The 24,950-nt window shown below is 42.3% G+C and overlaps 1 protein-coding gene across 2 annotated transcripts in view; it reads left to right on the top strand.

The window, feature by feature from the left end:
• The window catches only part of SETBP1 (SET binding protein 1), a 393,524-nt gene that overhangs the window by 228,036 nt on the left and 140,538 nt on the right, over window positions 1-24,950 (top strand). The window lies entirely within an intron of this gene.

Raw genomic sequence — 24,950 nt, forward strand, 5'->3', positions numbered from 1 at the left:
TTCTTGTACAAAGAGAAAGGTGAAATGAATGGCCCCCTGGTGACTTACTTTTATTGTTTATGCATAAGATTTCTTAGCTTCTTACAATGCACATACATAAAACACAACATAAACACAAAACTGTCAATTGCTGCATTCTACAGGGCCAGTGCTTACTCCTTTATGTTTTCTAGGCATATATGGCCTCTATTCATTCTTCTATCGATACACATGCTATTCAGGGGGTAGGGAACATTTTTATGACAAGGGCGGCTTGGGTATTTATAATATCATCACAGACCATACACAATTATCAACTTAAAAATTAGCCTGCTATGGATTTATTGAATTTTGAATCCTACTTGTGGTTGCCTTGGCAGGGTCAGACTAAGTGATTTCACAGGCCTTATTAGGCCCATGGGCTTAGACAATCCCCACCCCAACAATCAGAGATGCCAAATTGATTATAAATGAGGTTACTATTACCAAAAATAAAAAAGAAACCTCCCCATCTTTAAGCCCATTTATCCTAGGCTTAGAAATACGAAATCCTGCAATTATATTGTAACTGGCTAATTATATAAGCACACGCTGAACTATAATAGAACTGACTATATCAGCTCATCTGAAAAAAAAGACATGGTCATTCATATTAGTCAGGGTATCCTAGATTGCCTAAACCATACATCCTCTCAGTGACTGTGGGATCTGTGCTCCTTCTGTCACATGGTTCTCTTGTCTGCTGGGGTCTTGTATTCTGGCATCAACTTGGCAAAACCAGAAAACAGTGACATGACAGAACATATCTGTTTTTCCAAAGATTTGAGATCGGACACTTGTCTGTTCTGCACACATTCCATGGGCTAGAATACATTCTATAGCCACATATAATTTAGGATAGTCTGGAAAATATAGTCTAGCAGTGTACTCAAGAAATAAGTGGATTTTACATGAAATGATAGCAATCTCTGGCATAAGTTTTAGGTGACCTCAAAAGGAACATGTGAAAGGAAATGCAGTCTCCATGAATAGAAGTGTAATTGTCCACAGAAAGAGAGGCAGTAGCTTTAGGGTAGTATAGTGGTCCAGCCCAGCTGGAGCAAGTGCCTGGGTACCACATTTGAAGGGGAACATTGAAAAACCAGAGCTTGAACAGAGGAGGACAGACCAAGGTGATAGGAGTACAAGAAGAATGGCCAGGGATAAAGGATGACTGGAAATGGAGATTTCTTTTCTGGGCAAGAAAGGTATGGGAACATGGCAGTGTTTGCAAGAGGAAGTGGACTTGTTCTGGAAGGTTCCAGAGGCCTGAATTGTGACTCCTGTAGAATTTATAAAAATAGGAAATGTGAATATCTTATTTACTCCAGATTTTAGGACTTGGTGTGTCACACCTTTCTTTCTTGGTAACTGTATCTGGATGGAATTAATTAGGTAATTAATAACCAAGACCCAGATTTCAGTTCTGGATCGTAACAGAGTTCCCTAACAAGCACAAGGGCTCGGTTACCAAAAGCTTGGAGAATGGGCTGACCCTGCCAGAATGCTGCAGTCATGTTGCTGGAAATGATGGTGCAGCAAATCACAGCATCTGCCACATTCAGTATCTTCTAAGCCAAGACCTCTTCCACCTCCGATTCAAAGGCTCATCATCCCACATCAGATTTCTCAGATGTCATATGCCACAGCAGGTTTCCACATACCAGCCCATATCAGTAGGAGTCACACAAAAATGAATTGACCTAGAGAACCATCAGAATTATACCCTTATAATTGGAAGCTGCCCTTGGAAAACTCTTCCCAGCCCTCACCGTGATTTTCCAGATGTTACCATGGACTCTGGATCAGGATTTATCTCCACAAGCTTTCAGCTGCATGGCCTCACCATAGGCACACTCAGCCAGCACACTCACCTGTCAAGACCCAGTCCTGCTGCCTGAAGAGGACAGTCACTGGGTAAGAAGACTGAATCCTACTTCACGGATAACCAGGCTTTGTGTTGGTAGGGTTGCTGGCCCCAAGTACAACTCCAGGAAACACTGGAAATCTTTGTATTTCCAGATAGGTCTAGAAAATGAAGTGATTTTTGTATCTTACATGATTTAGAGGTGCCTAGGAACCTGAAACACCAGAATTGCAGCATCACAGACTACTCTTGTGGAAGCTCCAGGGAAGGGGCTGGGGCATTCCTTCTTCCCCTTATAAATAGTGATCTTAGCACTCACGAAAATAAATTTCATCCACTTTATCATTTCTTAGAGTCCTTATGTTCTTTAATGCCTTTTGATGCAACTGTTTCATCAGGTGAGAGTTGAAGGGAGAAAATAGCCAGAAATATGGTATCTTAGAAAAGCTACTTATCCTCATATCTCAGTTACAATAAGAGAGAAATTGCTGGGGTACAGAAAGAAATGCCCTGTCCTCTTGAAAAATGAAAAAAAAAAATCAATATAATAGGACATATCCTAAGTTGAGTCAGGAACTAAAACTTGGCTAGATTGATTGTGTTTATTTGTTTATTTTCCTCCTTGTTCTAGAATGAGTTTTAAATGACTTACAGAAATTGACAAAAGTCAACACACTGGGCCACCACTGTGGTGCAGTAGGTTAATTCACCTATGGTGCCGGCATCCCATATGGGTGCTAGTTCTAGTTAGTCCCAGCTGCTCCTCTTCCAATCCAGCTCTCTGCTATAGCCTGGAAAAGCAGTAGAAGATGGCCCAAGTCCTTTGGCCCCTGAACTCGCATGAGAGATCCAGAGGAGGCTCCTGGCTCCTGACCTCGGATTGGCCCAGTCCCAGCCGTTGCAGCCATTTGGGGAGTGAAACAGCAGATGGAAGACCTCTCTTTCTCCCCCTCTCACTGTCTGTAACTCTACCTGTCAACTAATTAAATAAAATCTTTTAAAAAAAGTCAACATACTAGGAAAAATGAAAGGAAGATACTGCAGAAAAAAACAAAATTGGGGCTAAAAGTGAACTAAGAAGTCCTGTTTTCGTTGTCAGGTCCATTATTGTGTGGCCTTGTAACTTTTAGATTATTTTGATTTTTTTTATACAACAACTTTACCAAAGCATCACAGAACACCATAAAAATAACCTTTTTAAAGTGTACAATGAAGTATTTTTTCACATTTTTGCATTTGTGTGCAATCAATACCACTGTCTAATTCCAAATCATTTTCATCACCCTCAAAAATAAACACTGTGTCCTTTCCCCTCTCTCTAGTTCCTGGTAACCACTAACATACCCTGTCTCTGTCATTTGCCTATTCCAGACAATTCATAGAAATGATGACATACACCATGTGGCCTTTGAGACTTGCTTCTTTTACTTAGCATTAGGGTTTCAAGGTTCATTCATGCTGTAGTGTGCATCAGCACTTCATTCTTTTTATGGCTGAATAATGTCTTGTTAAATTGATATACCACATTTTGTTTTTACATTCATCAGTTGACAGACAACTGAGTGTTAGCCACACTACTGAGCACAAAGTGGTATCTCATTCTGGGTTTGTTGTGCTTCATTGCCTTATTACTAATGATGTTAAACATTTCTTGGGATCCTTGTCATGTGTACATTTGGGGGGAATAAATATCCATTCAGTTCTTCTCCATGTTTTACCTAAATTATTTGTCTTTTTATTGTTGTGTAGGAATCCATTGTATATTTTGGATACAAGTTCATTATTAGATATATAACGAAACCCAGTCATTTGCAACAAGATGGAGCAATCTGGAAAACATCATGCTGAGTGAATTAAGCCAGTCCCAAAGAGAAAAATATCATTTGTTTTCCCTGATCGGTAACAACTGAGCGCCAAAGGGGAAACCTGTTAAGTGAAATGGACACTATAAGCAACAATGAACTGATCAGCTCCTGTCCTGACTTTAGATGTACAATGTAATACTTTATCCTTTTTAGTATTTGTTGTTGTTGTTGTTGTTCTAGTACTAGTGGTTGAAATCAGTAATTAACACACAATTATTCTTAGGTGTTTAAATTTTAACTGAAAAGTGATCCCTGTTAAATCTGAGAGTGGAAAAAGAGAGGGAGGAGATGAACAATTTGGAACATGCTCAATCGGACTGGCTGCAAACAGTGGAGTTAGAAATGTGCCAGGGGATTCCAACACAATCCCATCAAGATGGCATGTACCAATGCCATCACACTAGTCCAAGTGATCAATTTCAGCTCACAATTGATAGCTCTGATAGGTCTAAGAGTCAAAGAGATCACACAAACAAGACAAGTATCCGCTAATACTAACTGATAGAATCAAAAAGGGAGAGAAAGATCCAACATGGGAAGCGGGATACACAGCAGACTCAGAATGGCAGATGTCCTAAACAACACTCTGGCCTCAGAATCAGCCCTCAAGGCATTCGGATCTGGCGGAAGAGCCCATGAGAGTATAGCAGGCATGGAAAGCCAAGATATCATGGAAAAAAAAAAAAAGACCTAAATGAATGATCTCTGTGAGTGAGATCCCAGTGGAAAGAACGGGGCCATCAAAGAAGGAGGTACCCTTCTCCGAAGGGAGGAGAGAACTTCCACTTTGACTATGACCCTATCGGAATAAGATCTAAGTCAGCGAACTCTAAAGGCTTCCATAGCCCTGGCAACTCATGACTAGAGCCTAGGGAGATTACTGACGCCATGAACAGGAGTGTCAAATTGTTAAATCAGCAACAGGAGTCACTGTGTACTTACACCCCATGTGGGATCTGTCCCTAATGTGTCGTCTAAAGCGAAGTGATGCTATAACTAGTACTGAAACAGTATTTTTATACTTTGCGTTTCTGTGTGGGCACAAACTGATGAGGTCTTTACTAATTATATACTGAAGTGATCTTCTGTATATAAAGAGAATTGGAAATGAAAAAAAAAAAAAACAACCTGGTGTTAAAATGGAAATGGCATAGAAAATTAATTAATTTAAAAAAAAATTATGTAGGATCTCTGTCTTTAATGTGCTGTACATTGCTATTTAATGCTATAATTAGTAATCCAATGGTAGTTTTTTCACTTTATGTTGCTATATGGGCAAAATGTTGAAATCTTTACCTAATATAGATATATGAGTTACAAATACTCCCATCCTATGGGGTGCCTTTTGACCTTCTTGATGATAAACTTTAAAGCACTTAAAATTTTGATTTTATGAAGTCCAGTTTATTTAATTTTTGTTACTTGTGCTTTGGTGTCGTATCTAAAAAGGTTTTCCTTAAGCAAGGGTCAGGAAAAGTTACTTCTATTTTTCCTTTCAAGTGTTATATAGCTTTAGTTTTTAAATTTGGTTCTACAATTCATGTGGAGTTAAGTTTTACATATAGTATACCGTATGACGATGATCACTTTCCCCCCTCCTGTTCTTTCCTCTCCTTTTCTTACTCTTCCCCCTTCCTCTTTTTGCACATGTACACACACTTGTCCAAGCTACTTTAATTGATAAGCGTCTTCTTCCAAACTGCATTATTTTATACCACTGTCAAAAGGCAGAGGACAATAAATGCAAGGGCTTATTTCTGGAAGGCCAATTCTGTTCTGTTCATCTATATGTCTATACTTAGAGCAGTATCACTGACTTGATTACTGTAGCTTGGTAGTAAATTTTAAAATCAAGAGTGTGAGTCTTCAGCTTTGTTTTTTCCTTTCCAATATTGTTTTTCTATTCTGAGTCTCTGATGTTTACATATGAATTTTAAAATCAGCTTGTCAATTTCTGCAAGATGGCTCTCTGAGATTTGTTAATCAGTCTTTTTCTTTAAGAAGATTGATAGCCTATGTCCTATTGAGTGTGTGTGTGTGAAAACTCAAAATATGAGTTTACTTTAAATGGTAAAAATACTTGATTTTAATCCTTATTTTATACATTGCATCTCACTCTACATACTTCAATCAATCCAATCCTCATTTTCATGAAAACCTGCTTTCCTCCTTTTTATTAACATGGAATTATTATCGTCATCCCTCTGGACCCAATGAAGACTGTGACATTTCCAGGTTACATCAGCCCTGGGCTGCTGCTGTCGCTATTGGGTCCCTTTATTAGATCACGAAATTCCAAATGTGGAAAGGAAAATTGCCTCACCTGCTTTAACATGGTGTGGAAAGAGAAGGAAAGAGCAATTGAAAGGACAGAGAATAAGGAGAACTGGAGAGACATGGGGGAATTCCTTCAGCCACTGGCAGCGCATGAAGAACTCTACTGTCTCTTCTTAGGGAGTGTGAAGGGGAGCGTGTGTGTTCCTGCTGCTGCAGACCCTGCTCATTCTCTACCTGCAAAGGCCATTATTTGAATAGGTTAGAATCCAGTAATCCAGTTGCTGCCTATCTTCCAGGCTGCCTTTTATTTTGCTGTCCAACTCCAAAGGTAAACCAAAGGGATGAAGATACCAGTGGCACCATCATGGTCGAAGTCCAGAGGCTATGTATGAGCTTTCGCATTCATACTCCTTTTTTTTAAAGATTTATTTATTTATTTATTTATTTAGTTGAAAGTTAAAGTTACATAGGGAGAGAAGGAGAGGCAGAGAGGGAGAATGAAGTCTTCCATCCACTGGTTCACTCCCCTGTTGGCCGCATTGGCCAGAGCTGTGCCAATCCTAAACCAGGAGCCAGGAGCTTCTTCTGGGTCTTCCACATGGATGCAGGGGCCCAAGGACTAAGGCATCTTCTACTGCCTTCCCAGGCCATAGCAGAGCATACTCTTCTTGAACTTAGGGTGGGACATAGTAGCCTTATTGCTGCTAAGCTCAGACATTCAGAAGCTGAACCAATCTAACAAGGGCTCTTCCTCATACCATTTCTAGTAAGCAATGTTACTCTCAGAATTATCTTAGTCAACACTTACTATGTGCTAGGTATTTTATATGCATATTATTTAATTCTAATCATGGCCATACAAAATGACCACATTCATTATTATCTGCTTTTAACAGGCAGAAAAACTGAGGCACTGACAGCTTATGTCATTTGTCAAAGTCATAGAGATCTGAGAGGGGGCATGTCCAGGATTGATCTCAAATTTATCATACTATATTATGACAGGCTCATTTTCATCTTTTTCTTGTATTTTTGGTTCAAATGATTTCTCTCCCTATCTGTACTTGAGCAATTAGAGAATTATTTCACAGCACTTGAGAATTAAAACTGTCAAGGGCAGTGACCTTATCTATTTCTTCAAGGAAGCATCTTCCAGGATTTCTAAGGATCACACTGTACCCTCCATTCTCTGATTCTTCTTATGTCTTACTAGGAGGCAGCTCTTGATTCTATAACCATTTATGGGTTTGTCTGAAGGCTCAGACCAGCTTGCCTTCTGGATTTCAGGTATCACTGACCATGCCCAGATAGTACCTCTTCTCTGTAAGTGTTTGTTTACTTGGGAAGCAGCCTCTCAACAAAGACTTACTGACTTAATTCTATGACATTCATGATGTAACCTGCCACCATTAAAGGACCTGCTGTCCTTTAATAACAGGGTGTCCCTCGATGGCTGACAGCAGGGAGGGAACTGACTTAAGAGACAGTGATGGGAAAAAGGAGAGACATCTAAGTCAAGTGAGATGTTCTTTCCCACTTTCATTCCCTTCAGGTTTCATTTGGGCCAAACCTGGATTGATCTGTTTTCCCCAAGCCTCTGCGTCTCTGGTAAGAGCAAAGAAGTTGAAAGAGGCTATTATATGGATAACTCACAGTACAAGCTCTATACCCACATAGTAACTATTTCCTCCCATAGTAATTGGGCTGAATTGAAATTACCCCATGTTTGATAAAGAACAAGCTAGAATATGAGCAATGTCTTAATATCAGTGATATAGGCAAGTGTCCTACCAGTTGTCCGCTTCATAGATCTCTGTTAGGACAAGGCTTGAAAATTCTATTAGCAACATTTCTTTTCCCAGTGGAAACTAAATCTGTTGCCCTATTGGCCTGAACACTGGTGAGGGCTTAATTGGTTTGGTTTGGTTTATAAGCATACAAAAGAGCTCATGATTTTGTTTTATGTTATTGATCATGGGTAGGATTTATTTCTTCTTTTGGATCTTATCTAGTGCTTCCCTGATAGGAAAATCAGCCAAATCAGCATGTCTTCAGTTTGCAGGCTGCTGGGGCCCCCATTCCTCACCCCCTTCCTTCTACCCTACACTATTCTTATTTCCCACTCTCTGAAGTTACAGGGAAGGTGAAGGCCAGGAAAATTAAGGATATTGGTAGAGCACTCAGATTTCCTCACATCCTTGTATGTGTATGTATTGCTGTGCAACATAAGGCCTTCCAAGAGTATAATTTCTTTAAAAGATAGAGGGAGAGGAGAGAGTGAAAGAGAGAGAAGAGAGATTTCTTTAAAAAATAGAGAGGAGAGAGAAAGAGTGAGAAAATGTGAGAGACCACTGGCCCTGGCCCTGAATCTGACATGGAGGAGAAGAGATTCCTTGCTTAGGCATTCTGCCTCTACAACAGCAGTATTTTGGTCTACCCCTTTTTACTATGTCATACCTTTAGTGGCTCATTGAGGCTTCTATTACCACTGACTCCTTCTATACCACTGGCTTCTTAAGTGGAAACTGTCTTGGGGTTTCAGGCTGACAAATAATTTAGAGTCAAATGTCTCTTAAAGCTTCATTACTCTGCCCTTTCATCCTACAAATGACATTCTCCAATGAAAAGACAAAAATGACTATCAAAGGATCTCAGTGGAGTCACAGAGCCAGATTTCTGCTGTGGTACCTCTGTTGCCTGCCAGCCACCTGTGCCCAGTTGAACAGCAATTCACTCAAGTCATGGAAAATACGCCACCCTCTCATCTCCCACCATTCCTGGTAGTGTTCTCCCCATTTGTTTATGTGCTTAGATTCTGCTAACACTGAAGACCACCTTACCCCAGTGGCTCTCTGTGTTCTCCAGTGAAATTCTTCCTCTGAAAGGGCCTGCCCTGCCATCTGTCTCTAGTTACAACCAGTAATTTACCAGTGCTTAACCATGTGCTCAGACATAATGGAGAAGGCACAACTCTGTAAGACTTAATATTTATCATTAAGAAATTCAGAAAATTGTGGAGGAGAGAAGATGCATGTGTGTGCACATGCACACATACAAATTCTCAAGCCTCAAATCAATAGGTTACAGTATATGACAAATATCAAAAAAGAGCTAGAGGTTTTGGAAGTGAAATGAACTCCAGCAGGGGTGAGAATATGGGTGTTATTTCTGAAAAAAGTGGCACTGAGTTTCTTTTAAGTATAGATCAGGTTGACTCATAAGAGCCATCTAGGTGATGTGTTGGTCTTGACTTTTGACTAAATTTGAAGCTTTTCAAGGACAGGGACCATGTTTATGGCACATAGTGATAGCTCAATATACATGTTTGTGAGGGTTCTGAGTTTCACCTGCTTTTATAGAACTTGGATTGTCCAAGTAATGATAAAATTTAATTCAGTTGAATCTGTAGGGGAGCATACATGTTGTGAAATGGATGCTACTGATTGCCTTCCTTCCAGAAGACCACTGTATGTTTTTATGCTCAATGAGAACACCTGAATAAGTAATTTAATTTATCTGTTCTTTGCAGCTTTCTGTACATGCAGAGACTTTTTGCTCATTATTCTGTGCATGCTAATGTGCATAGTCTGTTAGTTGCTGTATCTCTTCTCTTTTATCTAAAGGACAACCAGTAATGCAGGGTGTCTCCATGTCATCCCAGTGCTCTAGAGTCCTGGCCCTGGCAAACCACTGTCCTCAATCACAAAATCAAGAAGTTCCCTCTCTCCATTTCTCGGCCTTAGCCCAGAGGAACCAAGGGTTCCAGAACCACAGAGCTGAGTATTTTAGAAGAGGAGGAAAATACTATCTAAGGAAACCCACTGCTCTAAGTCCACTTTGGCTCTACTTTCAGATGTGGCTTGCCTGAATCCAACAGGCTACCAGGAGAATATGCCCCGAGAAATTCAAATTGATGGGCTTCTATACCTATGCTGCTTAAGTTCAGCTTCCTGTAACAGAAAGTCCATAGAACAAGTCTCAGACAAAACTTCAAAATTCAACAATTGAATTTTCTCTTGGGTAAAGAAGCTCATAAGAGGATCATGGCAAAGGAGGCAAATTTATTCTATCATAGAGGCCAAATCTTTTTCTGCTATTCTTTCTGTTCTGCCATTATTAATCAAGGCTGCCTCATGGTTTCCCTCAAGTGTAAACTCGCTAAATCAAACTCTGGGTTCTAGCGTAGTCCTGACAGACAAAAGACATGTGTGGAGGGTGCAGTGCCAGTTTCACAGAACACAGAGACTAGAAGTGGATTAGAGGCTGGCGCTGCGGCTCAATAGGCTAATCCTCCGCCTTGCGGTGCCGGCACACCGGGTTCTAGTCCCGGCCGGGGTGCCGGATTCTGTCCCGGTTGCTCCTCTTCCAGGCCAGCTCTCTGCTGTGGCCCAGGAGTGCAGTGGAGGATGGCCCAAGTTCTTGGGCCCTGCACCCCATGGGAGACCAGGAGAAGCACCTGGCTCCTGGCTTCGGATCAGCGCGGTGCGCCGGCTGTAGTGCGCCGGCCGTGGCAGCCATTGGAGGGTGAACCAACGGCAAAGGAAGACCTTTCTCTCTGTCTCTCTCCCTCACTGTCCACTCTGCCTGTCAAAAAAAAAAAAAGATTTATTTATTTATTTGAAAGGCAGAGAGAGAGAGAGAGAGAGAGAGGTCCTCCATCCACTGATTCACTCCCCAGATGGCCGCAACAGCCATAGTTGTGCCCATTCAAAGCCAGGAGCCAAGAGCTTATTCTGGGTCTCCCACACCGGTGCAGGGGCCCAATGACTTGGATCATCTCCTACTGCTTTCCCAGGCCATAGCAGAGAGCTTAATGGGAACTGGAGCAGCCGAGACTTGAACCTGTGCCTATATGGGATGCTGGCTCTGCAGGTGGCAGCTTTACCTGACACGCTACAGCACTGGCCCCTGATCTTCCCTTTCATTGTCTACAGCTTTTGTTCTTATGTGGGGAACGATTCCAAGACTTAGTACAGAGTACTAGCGGATGCAGAGGCTACTCTCATTGTCCTTCCTAGGCTCAGGAGAAGCCTTTCTCTGATTCTTTGTCTATGGTTTCTCTTTGCTACTTCTACATGCTTTGCACATATGTCAAGTCAAAGCAAATTGCAGTGTTGAGAGTTAAATGGGCTTTGAACATTTATCCTTCCAAACCTGATGATCAACATTGGCTGTCAATTTTGAGCTCCCTGGCCTTGGTTGGAATTTGACTCATGAGTCAAGGCTAGGCTATCTGGGAGATGTTCTCTTGGGCTATACAGAGTGAACTAGAGAGAGTGTGGACACCACACATTGTGTTGTATTTTGCTATTTCAACGACAAGTTTTGAAGTTTGATTTTGTTTAGATTTTAGTTGTATTTGCTGACCAGTATCAAAGTCACAGTGTCTATTTGACAGGGAAAACTAACAGGCAGTGAGTGGATCTGGTATTCTCTTAATTTTTTGAGTGACTACCACCCACCTCTATTCACACAGAAAGAATGGCATTTCATCCAATGGTTTGTGCAAACCAATGATGGTAGGAAGTGATGGTGGAGATGAGGGTGGTTGTCATCAGTTGTCTGAGGTGAAGTTTTTTTGGAAGGAACGTGAAAGCCCATTCTAACCAAAATCCTTAGCTAGGACTTGAACCAGTACTTGATTACCAGAGCAGTGCTCTTGGCTTTAAGCTTTCCCTGAGTTCTAAGACCCCAAGACTCTCCCCAGACACACATTCTGAGAAAAGATAGCTTACCAGCTGGCCCTGTTTTTCTGAATCCAGGCCTATTTGAATCCATTAACAGATCATTGACAAGCAAAGGAGTCCCTCAAGAAAATACTAAAATATACTGAGTAAATCGCTAAAGTTGTGACTGATGCCAATATTGCAACATAAATATGAGTATGTGTTTTAAATAGACTTTGATATAATTGTGCAAGTTAATGATGAAGAAATCTTGTCTGATGCATTCCCAGCTTGTGCACCAAAGATCTCCAGTATAACAGGATGTTCTCCCAGTAATACACGGAGGACTTTTGCCCCACCACACTGCCCTCACTCCATTATGTTCCCAAATGACAATTCCCTAAGCAGTTCCCCTGATCCTAGAAATGTAATCATGTAGTAATCTCCAAAGATTTTCTGAAGTTTCATTTAGTGACTTGGGGACAAATTTTAAGTCTTTTCTACCAGTCAAAAGGATATTAGCATCGAGTGGAGGGTACTAGTCATTCAACTAGCCTGTGGGTCAATTAACATGTTTACACAGGGCACTTAACAGGATGTCAGTTCTATGCTAAACATGCTGGTAACATAAGAGTAAGCATAACCCCAGCCCTCAATGTACTCAGAGCACTATTTACAATAATAAATACATGAACAAATAAAAATAGTAACAAATAACTAAGGACTCAAATGTGCAGTATTGACAGTAGAAATTGGCTGTTAGACATGTGAGATGAAAGATGGTTCAACAATAAAGAATTCAGAGAAAGCTTCAGGCAGATACCAGGGCTGGGCTTTACTTGAGCAGAATGTGGTTAAAGCAGGGAAAAGAGAAGTTTGGGAAGAGCACAGGCACCTGCTACCACTTACTTTGCACTCTGGGCAAAGAGCTTCATTTATTTTATCTTATTGTGTCCTCCGTGAGAAACCCATGAAGCAGCTGCTATTGTCGTCATTTTACACGTGAGGAAGCAGGGCGCAAAGGCACTGGATATCTGTTCCATATCACACTGTTAGTAAATATCACTTACGATCCAAATCTAGGACTAGATGATTGCAAGACGTATTCTATTAAATGCCTTATTTCCTTTATAAATCATCCTACTTGTCAATGCATCTCAGTCCAAATAAACACTTGTGAATTATTTCCCACTTGATTTCCAATTTCCAGGCTGGCTGGAGTTTATGTGTCCAAGAATGCTGATTCCATGATGAAATGTTCTCTGGAGTTTTTAAATAGAGAAAATCCACTGCCTGATGCTCACCAGCAATTCTTTCCATCCTTTATTTCATTCTACAAATATTTATTAAGTTCTTCTCAATCACTCATATGTCCTAAACATTATTTGTGTAAATATTGTTGCAGTCCATGTCACAATGGAATCTTACACAGAAATGCTAGGGGAATACAGGATAAAGGTTCTTAACAAGAGCCCATACATGAAGAGTGGATTTTCTAGGCAGTCAATAGAATAAGATTGAATATATCCTAAACTATGTCAGGAAGTCTGTATTTAGCTCCTAGCTTTGCTATTAATTCTCTGACCCTAGAACAAGACATTTGAACTCTTTATGCTACAGTTTCTTTAAGTATAAAATGGAACTGTTCGTTACACCTCTCCTTCATCCACTTAAGAGATGTCAGGAGATATGAAGGAGACCACGTATGAAAATTGCTCCAAAAAATGTAAATCAGCTCAGGCCTGGTGACATATACTTGTCCAGTGAGCTGCTGTTCCTGGTTTCTCAGATGGCATCAACACATGGCAGTTGGCTAACGTGACAATTCATTATTATTATTACTTTTTTTTATTTTTGACAGGCAGAGTGGACAGTGAGAGAGAGAGACAGAGAGAAAGGTCTTCCTTTTTGCCGTTGGTTCACCCTCCAATGGCCGCCGCGGCCAGCGTGCTGCGGGTGGCGCACCGCGCTGATCCGATGGCAGGAGCCAGGTGCTTCTCCTGGTCTCTCATGCAGGTGCAGGGCCCAAGAACTTGGGCCATCCTCCACTGCACTCCCTGGCCACAGCAGAGAGCTGGCCTGGAAGAGGGGCAACCGGGACAGGATCGGTGCCCCGACCAGGACTAGAACCTGGTGTGCCGGCGCCGCAAGGCGGAGGATTAGCCTACTGAGCCGCGGTGCCGGCTTACTTGACAATTCATTCACTTGACCAGGCTATATTAATTGTCTCTAGGGAGCTCTATCAGCAGAAGCATTGAATAGATGAAACAGTCGGAGAGAGCACCATTCTCCTGAACTTCCTGAATGTCCCTCTGAGAAGACACCATCAGAGGGACATCATTCTCAGGATGCTGTGTGAGGTAGGAAGAGATTGGAACATATTGGACTTACTCCTTGGTCACTATTCAGGGAGAAAGAGTTTGGTGCAGGATGTCTGGGGAGTTTGCTCAGCTTTGACCCCAGAGTGGCTCATGTTCACCTTCTGTTCTCCAGCTGAGATTTCATCTGAACTAAGGGGTACAAAGCTTTAAATTTTTGATTTGTTTTAAGATTTTATTTATTTATTTGAGTGGTAGAGTTATAGACAGTGAGAGGTAGAGACAGAGAGAAAGATCTTCAGTCTGTTTCAATCTCCAGTTGGCTGCAACGGCCAGAGCTGTGCTGATCCAAATCCAGGAGCCAGGAGCTTCTTCTCAGTCTCCCATGTGGGTGCAGGGGCCCAAAGACTTGGGCCATCTTTTACTGCTTTCCTGGCCACAGCAGAGAGCTGGATTGGAAGAGGAGCAGCCAGGACAAGAACTGGCGCCCATATGGGATGCCGGCGCTGCAAAAGAAGGATTAACCTACTGCGCCATGGCACCAGCCCCTAAAGTTGTTGTTTTAAAGTCCAGGACAAAGTAATATCTAAATGCCTGACTTCATGGCTCTCTGATCCAGTTAGTGAATGTACTTTCACCTCCTTACCTTGCCATGATCCAAGGAGTTCAATGCCCTCATTGCTGCTAACACCTTCCATGATCCTTGCCCTTTGCAGCTTACCCTTAAGCCTGCCAGTGTCTGCCTTGTGCAGCAGGACTGTGAGGCACCATTCCTCTCTGTTCTCTACCTCTGCACCCAAAGCCACGGCATGTAAGGGCTATAGGGTACCAAGCTTCAGAGGTAGAATTCCAACATTCAGCATGACTTTGGGAACCCCAAGAGTCAGGATTGAAGACGAAAGCAGAAGAGGACCGGCATCCTTAAACAGCCCAGTCCCCACTGCAGGAGGCTTGCATCTTGCCTACAAAGCCTCATGGTACTCACGTGCCCTTACATGGGCTTGTTCACTATGGCACGCCCAGAGCACTCTGCCCTTGGTTTGTATTTTCGAGGGCTTAGTAGAGTAGATTAAATGTTTGAAAGCCAAAATCCCTTCCAGTGCTGCTGAGCCAACCATACTTTCTTCTCAATAAACAGTTGTCAGAGAATTTGATTAACTGAATCCACACAATCTACTTCAAAAATATAACTCATGAGACAGCCTGTGCCTCTGCAGAATCTGTTTACATTTGGATATGGTCACCATGCTCTGGTTAAGCTTCCTGGGGACATGTGCTTGAGGGGCAGGGGTCACTGAAGTGGGGCCAGCACCTGGGCTTGAGGAAGTGGGCCCCAGGCTGAGCTGGAGCAGCCTGAAGCTCAGCTTCCCCTGGGCCAGGGCTTTTTTGTGAAAGGCTTCTTTATCTGTGGCTGAGAGTATGCCCTTCCAGGGAGGGTCCCAGTGCAAAGAGCACCTGACTATGAGATAGGAGGCATGAAATGTGTCCCAGCTGACCACCAACAAGCCATGGGACTGCCAAGAAATGGAACTCATTGCTTTAACGTCTTGGATCCCTTGTCATTAGAGATATGGAAGCAGCAATGGCTGGCTGTTGCTCAGGAACACTGAGGAAGGAACATGCAGTAAGTAAAAGTTTGGTTCAGAGATCCTCAAATTTTCTTTTTCACTCTGAACATATCCATTTCTAGCCATTTAACTCAGGTCTATTTAATTCAAATAATTGTTGGAATAGAAAATAAATTGTTGTATATAAACGTTTGACTAATACAGAATGTAGGAATCTGTGTTCTAGTTATCAACTGTAGGCTGAGATGATGTCTTATCTGCACTGTCATTGCCCCAGATCTTCCAGATGACCACAGCAGTGTCTTTGGGGGAAATTTCATTTTTCCTAAAACAACTCATTGTGTCAACAATTAGCAAACAGTTCCTCTAGGGGCAGATACTTCTTTGAATTTTTCTGGAGATAAAAGCATGGTACAACCTGCATCATCTTCATGTTTTTAATGATGGTATCCATGCACAAGACCATCAGCTCCATGCTGTGAATACACAGCAATACCCATTTCATTCTCCATCATGTATCCATCATCTGCCCGACAGGGTCCAGCAAGTTAATTTCAGTATTTAGCAAAAAAGTGTAACTCACTAAGAGAATTAAGGGACAACCATCAGATTCTTCCCCTTAGGTACTAGTTATTTAAAGAAGTGACCCATCATTTCACTTAGGTCTCTTGCTTATATGTTGCCTTATCAGAAAGGGCACCCCTGACAAACTAGTCTAAATCACACTCCCCATCATTGTTTTAAAGATTTATTTATTTATTTGAATAATAGACCAACAGGGATGGAAGGAGGAAGGAAAGGAAGGAAGAGGGGAGAGGTAGAGATAGAGATAGAGATAGAGATAGAGATAGAGATTAGAGAGATAGAAAAAGAGAGAGAGAGAGGGAGAGAGAGAGAGAGAGAGATAGGGAGGGAGGGTGCGGGAGAGAGAGAGAGAGAGAGAGAGAGAGAGAGATCCTTCATCCACTAGTTCATTCCTCAAATGCCTGCCAAAGTCAAATTTGGGTCAGGCTGAAGCCAAGAGCCCAGAACTCCATCCAAGTCCCCCATGCCTTCCCAGTGCGTTAGCAGGAAGCTGGATCCAGAAACAGAGGAATTGGGATTAAATTCAGCCAAAACATTTTCCCCAACACACTCCCTTTAAACTTTGCCTGCATATCTTGTTTCAGTTTTTCTTAACAGCTAATGTGATTTCATTATTACGTGTTTTTTATACATGCACATAAATACATAAAAATGTGCACATGTGGGTACTTCTGTATAACATCATGTATGCTTGTACATGTGTCAGGTATATGTGTGTGTTAACACATCAGATATAAATACAGTGTTTTGTTTGTTTTCCTATCTCCTTTCTCCCAACTAGAATGGCAGGCAGCCTCATGAGAACAGGGAGTCTTTTTTGTTCACTGCTTATCTTAACAGAATACCTGGGACTGAGTAATATATAATGAATGGTAATTTACTTCTCACAGTTCAGGAGGCTGGAATGTCCAAAGTCAAGGTGCTGGAAGATTAGGGCCTCATCTCTCTGCTTCTGAGATGGTACCTTGAGCTTGATGAGTCCTCCAGTCAGGAGGAACACTACTCTGCCCATTACAGAAGACCAGGAGACAGCACCTGTGTGTGTATGTGTGTGTGTAAAGTTAATTGAGACAGCCTTTTTAATATCAGCATTAGTCCATTCAGCAAGGTCAGTGAATTAGGTTCTGCCTTCCAGTACTGCAGCATTGGGAATAAACTTACCAACACTTGAATTTTGGAGAGGACAAAATCTTTCAAACCATTGCACTGTTCCCCATGCATCATAGAATTGCTGTGACATCCACTCATTACTCAAAAAATATTTTTTAAATTGATGAATGAGGGCCTGGCACAGTGGCCTAGCTGGTAAAGCCACAGCCTGCAGTGGTAGCATCCCATATGGGCACTAGTTTGAGACAAGCTCTCTGCTGTGGCTTGGGAAAGCAGTAGAAGATGGCCCAAGTCCTTGGGCCTTTCCACCCATGTGGGAGACCCAGAAGAAACTCCTGGCTCCGGGCCTCAGATTGGATCACCTATGGCCATTGCGGCCATCTGGGGAGCGAACCAGCAGATGGAAGACCTCTTTCTCTCTGCCTCTGCCTCTGTGTAACTCTACCTTTTAAATAAATGAATAAATATTTAGCTGGCACCGTGGCTCAACAGGCTAATCCTCCACCTTGCGGTGCAGGCACACCGGGTTCTAGTCCTGGTTGTGGTGCCGGATTCTGTCCTGGTTGCCCCTCTTCCAGGCCAGCTCTCTGCTATGGCCCGGGAGTGCAGTGGAGGATGGCCCAAGTCCTTGGGCCCTGCACCCCATGGGAGACCAGGAGAAGCACCTAGCTCCTGCCATCAGGTCAGCGCGGTGCGCTGGCTGCAGCGCGCTGGCTGTGGCAGCCATTGGAGGGTGAACCAACGGCAAAAGGAAGACCTTTCTCTCTGTCTCTCTCTCTCACTGTCCACTCTGCCTGTCAAAAAATAAATAAATAAATAAAAATAAAAATTCCTGAGGATAAATGGAGAGAGGCCTGAGTGAAATTCCTATCTCCTGTCTTTGGCCTGGCTCAGCCCTGGCCATTGTGGCCATCTGGGGAATGAACTAGTGAATGGAAGATATCTTAAAAAAATAAATAAATAAATATTAAAAAATAAATAGATGAATGTTTAAAGATGCAATAAGACAAGACAGACTTGAGTTGGGTCTTGCAGATTGATTATAATTGCTCAAGCCCAACAGGAGAGGAAAAATCAGAGAAGTGAGAGGCGTGGCAAGAACCCAGTAGTTTAAAAATAAGCAAATGAGCTCTTGGGCTGGTGTTATGGCACAGTGAGTTGAACTGCTGCCTGCAATACTGGCATCTCATGTCAGAGTCCCGGTTCAAGTCCAGGCTGCTCTGCTTTGCATCCAGCTCCCAGCTAATGCACCTGTGAAGGCAGCGGAGCATGGCCCAAACGCCCGGGCCCCAGATGGAACTTCAGGCTCCTATCTTTGGCCCTGACCAGCCTCAGCCATTTAGACCATTTGGGGAGTGAACCACAAGATGGAAAATTCCTCTCTATCTCTCAAATAAATAAGTAAATCTTTAAAAAAAAATAAATCTTTAAAAACATAAATAGAAATAAGCTGTGTGATGATTTATCATCATATGGGTGGCTTTCAATTGTCACAGGCTATCCAGTGTGATTTGTGGCCTGGACCAGTAGACCCTACAGAACAGCAGCCACTGTTGAAGAGCTCCTCCACTGTGGTTGCTACAGAACTATATCTTAACAATAGAGCAGTGGGTTAGTCAGTAGTCAGTTCCCAGCCCTGGCATCCTCACCTTAACTCTTGGTAAATGACTTGCTTGCCCAGCTATATTTCTTCAGTTTTCTGCTTTGTTCTCATCTCTACTAAAATAGCCGTAATAATGATTACTATTAGTTGTACTAATATAGTCATATTGTCTTGAACTGAACTGGAGATTCTGGGGCCTGGGTTTCAGTCCTCATTCTATCACTGACTGGTTAGATGACTTTTCTTGTTTTTCTTTTTATTAATTTCCACTTATCCATAAAAGAAGGTGATCAAGATACATCAATTTTAAGACATTTTAATTCTCTAATCAATCCTCAAATTCTACAAATGTTTTCTTTCTTAATAAAACCATTCCTTGGTATAAAAATGGAGCTAATTCCTAAATTCTACTAGCAATTCATTTTGGGGAGAACCTACTTACAGTGTAATCAATGATTTTTACGCTCTCAGGCTAGCCAGCAGCACTTCTAAACACTATTTGTAACATGAGATAGTTGTACTGTCATACTGATAGTCCAGCAGTCTCTAAAATCACTAACTGGTACATGTCACGGGCTGAATTCCTCTGAGCTTAGCCTTGCGAGCCCTGAGCAGGGGGCAGGGCATTGCCTGTTGGGACTAGGTCAAGGTTCTATGGCAGCGGGTCTTAGATCATCCATGGGAGATGGGCTAATGACCAGGCAGAAGGGAGGCATGGAGTGCTCCCAAACTAGGATTAGTGTACTGGGGGAGACTCATTTTCAAAAGGGCACAAATACTTTTCTTTCACTGGAGCTCTATAACTTCTGAAGTGCCTCCATATTTTTTATCATCATAGTCAGTGCAGGTGTCATTGCTGGGAACTGTGCTAAATGTTATAAGAGATCTCCTGAAAAGATTTATAACCCAGGAGGGAGAGCAGCCACAAATAACTGCTCTGTAAGGCTGCCTGTGCTAAGCCCTGTAGGATCCACAGAATATCATGGTAGCCCAGGGGAGAGAGAGATAAATAGCAGTGAGAGACTTTAGGAACAAGGTGGCATCAGAGCTGGCTTTGGCCAGATGGAAACAATGTAGGCAAGAATAATACAGAAAGTGGCTCTCCTGGGTAGAAGGACCCGTGTATCTCGTGTTACAGACATGGAGGGTCCTTTGCAATGCTGGGAAGTCTTCTATGGCATGTGTATTTCCAGACATTGGATTGGAAGGATTGATTGCCCAAGCTGAGCAAGTTGAAGTCTATTCATGAGTCAAAGAGTAGCCACAAAAAACAAAAACAAAAACAAAAACAAAAAAAAAAAAACACATAAGAGTGGTTCTAATGTTCTATTTCATTATATTCCTTTGAAAAATTAAAATAAGAGGGCTCTAAGAGATTTCCTTGTTCTCCAAGTGTTTTTTGATTAATAGAGTCTGGAGTATACACAGAAAGAGACTAAATAACATATGTAAGCAAGCTCAATCAGTCATATTTCTTCCTCACTGTGCCCCTATGGAAGGCAATCTTGTGCTCATTTTATAAGTGAGAAAATGGAGGGATAGAGACTTTGGTAAGTGGATTCTCCAAAATCCCTCATATCCCACATGTAGTAATTATAGAGCCAGAGCAACAGAATTGAGGAATTTTATCTGCAGAATCACCAAACTAATCACCAACACACACACACATTTTATATTTGAGCTGTGTCAGTGAACCTCACTGAGGTCCTAGGAAGGAGAATGTTTTCTGCCCCATCAAATGATACCATCAAATAATACCACATGAGTGATGGCCACTGTTGGAATATAAAGTGCTAATGTTGCAAATTGCCTTTTTTTTTTTTGGTGCACAATTTTTTTAAAACTTTTATTTAATAAATATAAATTTCCAAAGTACAGTTTATGAATTACAATGGCTTCCCCCCCATAACTTCCCTCTCACCCGCAACCCTCCCATCTCCTGCTCCCTCTCCCATTCCATTCGCATCAAGATTCATTTTCAATTATCTTTATATACAGAAGATCAATTTAGTATAAATTAAGTAAGGATTTCAACAATTTGCACCCCCACTGAAACACAAAGTGTAAAATACTGTTTAAGTATTAGTTATAACATTAATTCACATTGTACTGACGCAAATTACCTTTTTAAAGAGCTAGAGAAAGAATCTCCTCCTCTCTGCCCCTCCCTTTCCCCACCAAGTTACTGGGGTTAGAATCTTAGCTTTGTGTGGCCCAGTGAAAAATCTCTTTTCTCCAGTTCTTTGCAGCAGCTGTTGGAAGGACAAAGGCCCCATTTTAATGACAGTCTTTTCCTTGCCTAGCTCAAGTGAACTCTAGTGAGCCGACACAGAGCATTGATAAGCTCTCATCTCTGAGTGAAGTGTCTCTCTTCTTTCAAGCTGGAGGGGCACAGCATCTGTAGCAAGGAAATCTAATTACATGGCGCATGTTCTAACTGAAGCTGCTGTCAGTTCTAAAATGTGAGAGAGCAGAAGCATTAGAATAGGCCCATAGAGAGACCACATGATGAGAAGAAGAGTATTAGGGACCCCTCTTGGAGGTAATTACCTTGGAACTCAGAGGTTCCACAGGTTGATTCTCAAACCATGGATTAGCATAAACCTGAAAAGAGCCACATGGCTGACTGCCATGTTGGTTAGTGCATAGCAGGAAACACAGTGTTATGACATTCCAGATTTCTGGGATTCTTAGAAGTGCTGAGAAGAGCATCGGGATCATTCCATCTTATCACATAGATTTATGTTTGAGAAAATGGACAGAAAAGTGAAGTGAGTGTCTAAAGGTCAAATAAGATGACCCTCTGATTACCTTAGGGACATGTAACTTCCTTTGCATAAAACTGTAGCTTTTGGCTCAGTACCATTTGTATAGCATTGATTCCTTTCCTCCTGAGCAAATGGCTGAGCACTCAAAAGCCAGGAGCTATGCGCTTGGCGCTATGGTGTAGCAGGTAAAGCCGCCGCCTGCAGTGCCAGCATGCCATATGGGCACTGGTTCGTATCCCAGCTGCTCCACTTCTGATCCAGCTCTCTGTTGTGGCCTGGGAAAGCAGTAGAATATGGCCCAAGTCCTTGGGCCCCTGCACCTGCATGAGAGACCTGATAGAAGCTCCTGGCTCCTGGCTTCAGATCAGCTCAGCCCCAGCCATTGCGGCCACTTGGGGAGTGAACCAGTGGATGGAAGACATCTCTTTATCTCTTTCTCTCTGCCTCTCCTTCTCTCTCTGTAACTCCGACTTCCAAATAAATAAATAAATCTTAAAAAAAAAAAAAGCCAGGAGCTAGTATTCCTACCTAACTGGGGAACAAACTGAGGTCAGATAGTTGGTGTGCTCAGGAACATCCCCCAAGATTTAGCATTGCACTTTGACCAGCAAGCAGTCTCCTGATGTTGCTGAGTCTTGCATTGCATTGACTCACAACCATTTGGTCATTTCTTTTGGGATAAATTTATCCTGAGCCAGACAAACTCTTTAAATTAATTACCTCCTTGGCTTAGAGTATGCATTTCTTGACTCAATGGACAAGTCAGGGTTACTACATTTTGGGGAAGAATTGAGCAAAATCATTTTGGTGACACACCATTACACATGGCACTCTCAGGATCAGGCACTACACAGTTATTCTGATGTACACTGCTTCTCTTCTATCTATGGGCAATGACTGACTCTTCAGTCTTCCCTTATAATTACCTTTGAGAATATGTTGTATATGCTCCCCACAGAGCCCTAATGCTAACTGGAGGAGCTTGTAGAATCTGGGAGATAAAAGAAGACCAGTGTCCTTAAGGAAATAAGCCAGAATGGTAGTGGTTGGAGGGTTAAGAAATGGAGGTGATGGGATGCATTTGTAACAGTTCCATAGCTGCCAGCAAGGCCCACTCTCCAGTCCTTTTCTTGCTTTGCTTACCAAGTTTTGTGATTTTCAGGAAATTTCTGCAGCTTGTGTCATGTTTGGTTGTAGATAGACACAAACAGGAAAATAGCAAGATGGCCCAGTAGAGTATGTAGGACCTTTGAGACTGTCTTTCTTTTAAGTTATGCTAAGAGGGCAACTGCCAGCCAGATAATAGATGATGCCAGGTTTGGGGTCAGGAACCCCTGTGCTTCTGGTTCCCCAGGCTCTTGTCACTCTGTCCTTCCCAGTGATAAACAGATGCTGGGATCAGTAAGTCAGATGTCATCCACAGCATACAGCTTGGTGCACAATCAGTTCAGAAGAACCCTATGAAGAATAGTTGGAGAGGGAAAATTACCTCAGCTGCATTAAGAGCTTTCCAGAATAAGATTCCTTCTCTATCTTTAATTATAAATTAAGGATAGTGACAATTAGGGCCAGCACTGTGGTGTAGTGGGCTAAGCCTCCACTTGTGGTGCCAGCATCCCATGTAAGTGCTGGTTTGAGTCCTAGCTGCTCCATTTCTAATCCCATGCCTGATGATGGCCTGGGAAAGCAGTAAGAAGATGGCCCAAGTGCTTGTCCACTGCATCCGTGTGGGAGATCTGGAAGAAGCCCTGGCTTTGGATCAACTCAGCTCCAGCTGTGGCAGCCATTTAGGGAGTGAACCATTAGATGGAAGACCTCTCTGTCTTTCCTTCTCTCTGTAACTATGCCTCTCAAGTAAATGAATAAATCTTTAAAAACAAAAAAAATGCTTTAAAAATAAGAATAGTCACATTTTAGAGTGTACAATGAAAAGACAAGAGCCTTATACCCCCACTATATTAGCCATTTTGCTTTCCAGATAAGGAAACTGAGGCTCAGAGAATCGTGAGTGCACTAGAAGCCTGATGTCCACCCCAGTGGTTTTCCTACCACACCCATTGTGTCTTGAGCCACCTTTGCATTCCAAGAGACAACTTTGCCAGATTGGCAGGAGATAGATTCATTCAGGAGAAACCTGGAAATATACTACAGACCCTAGGGATGCCTCAATGCCAGTTCCTCTAATTGTTTGATGAGAAACCAACTTCCAAAGTAGCTTGCTCACCCCATCCCTTTGGGGAGGATTAACTCATCTCCGTTACAATTTCATAAATTACCTCGTATGTGGCATCATATATGTCTCCACGTGATTCAGAAGGGTACAGGCATAGGCCAGGGCTAGAGGCGGAGGTCAGCCACTCAGAGGTGTGCCCTGCCTTGGGAGCCCACTCTATGTTCCAGCCACCCTCCTTTTCCTTCTTGTGCCTGTGCAAGTTGTTTTTACTTCATCAGAATGAGTTTGACTTTCCAGGGACTGTTTTAATGGCTGGGAAAGTTGCTGCAATCCTACCTGTGTTTTTCTTCATAAACCGCAGTGCCCAAGCTGTTGGGGACATACCACAAAGCAGTAACCATCAAGTAGAGAGACAATTAAATCTTACTTCCATATCCAAAAGTGCATGCATTTTCCCCCTGTAAATTCACACATAATAAACTACTGATGAATCTCCTTTCATTCCCCAAAGTAAATACGTAGCTGCAAGGGAAGGAGGTTGGGACAGAGCTGGAGAGAAGAGAGGGTAGGATCTTGCCTGCACCAGAGTGAGGATCTACTCACCCAGAATACTCTGCAGAAAAATGAGAATGGGTAGTCAGGCTGCTTTTATAGTGGAAAAATGACTGTTTTTATAGCACACTAAATAAAACCTGCTTTTGGCGCTAGAAGTTTATTGCCAGAGTGTTTTTGTTTTCTGTTATCCTTTCCTCCTTGCACAGTCTCCATCAGCTAAGACAGGGAAAGAGGCAGGGTAAGTTTTCAGAAATCATGTGATTTTTTAAGATTACACCAAAATATATCCTAATTTATCCTTGCATCTTATGCGGATTTTACAGGGAGTGCATTCAGCACTTTTCCAAGAATTTGGAAGAGTTCTCAAGCAAGCAGTAACAAACGGCAGTAATAACCTACATTTATATTGCGCTTATGGTTTCCAGAATGTTTTCCCATCCATTAGGTCTTCAGAGTGACCAGGGAGATAGGCAGTCCCTGGGTGACCATTTCTCTCTTGCAGAAAGAGAGATTAAATTACATACCCAGGGTCATATCACTAGTTCATAGCTAGGTACAAACTAAAAACCAGATTAAT

Source organism: Lepus europaeus, chromosome 9, assembly GCF_033115175.1.
Source record: "Lepus europaeus isolate LE1 chromosome 9, mLepTim1.pri, whole genome shotgun sequence".
Lineage (NCBI taxonomy): Eukaryota > Metazoa > Chordata > Mammalia > Lagomorpha > Leporidae > Lepus > Lepus europaeus.